Source organism: Pygoscelis adeliae, unplaced genomic scaffold (assembly GCF_000699105.1).
Source record: "Pygoscelis adeliae isolate BGI_AS28 unplaced genomic scaffold, ASM69910v1 Scaffold77, whole genome shotgun sequence".
Lineage (NCBI taxonomy): Eukaryota > Metazoa > Chordata > Aves > Sphenisciformes > Spheniscidae > Pygoscelis > Pygoscelis adeliae.
Genome location: NW_008825216.1, coordinates 7,935,995 through 7,936,398, shown reverse-complemented (window position 1 = coordinate 7,936,398; position 404 = coordinate 7,935,995).

Below are 404 nucleotides of genomic sequence, written 5' to 3'. Positions count from 1 at the left end.
GTGGGCAGAAACACAGTTGTCTGCTGACCTGTGACAGGTTGGTGGACTCAGCAGTTAGCAGATTTTGTGGTGTTCAGATATCAACTGTAGATATAGCCAGTTTATAACTTGATGTTATTTACAGCAAGTTCTAAAGAATGCAGGATAAGCACAATATAAATCTACATAAATAGTGGTTCCATGAAATGATGTGTGTGGTCTGCAGTCAGCTGAACAACCCCAGTTGCTGTCGTCTTCTGATGTTGCATGTGGGCTTTTCAGGTTTGATTGTAAAGCTGTGGTACTAGGTCCGATCCACAGATACAAAAATGTGAGGACTTTAAGAGTCTTGTTTACATTTATTAAACCTTTATTAATTAAAAAAAGAGAAAACAGTTCATTATCTGTATGAAAGGGTAAAGTCA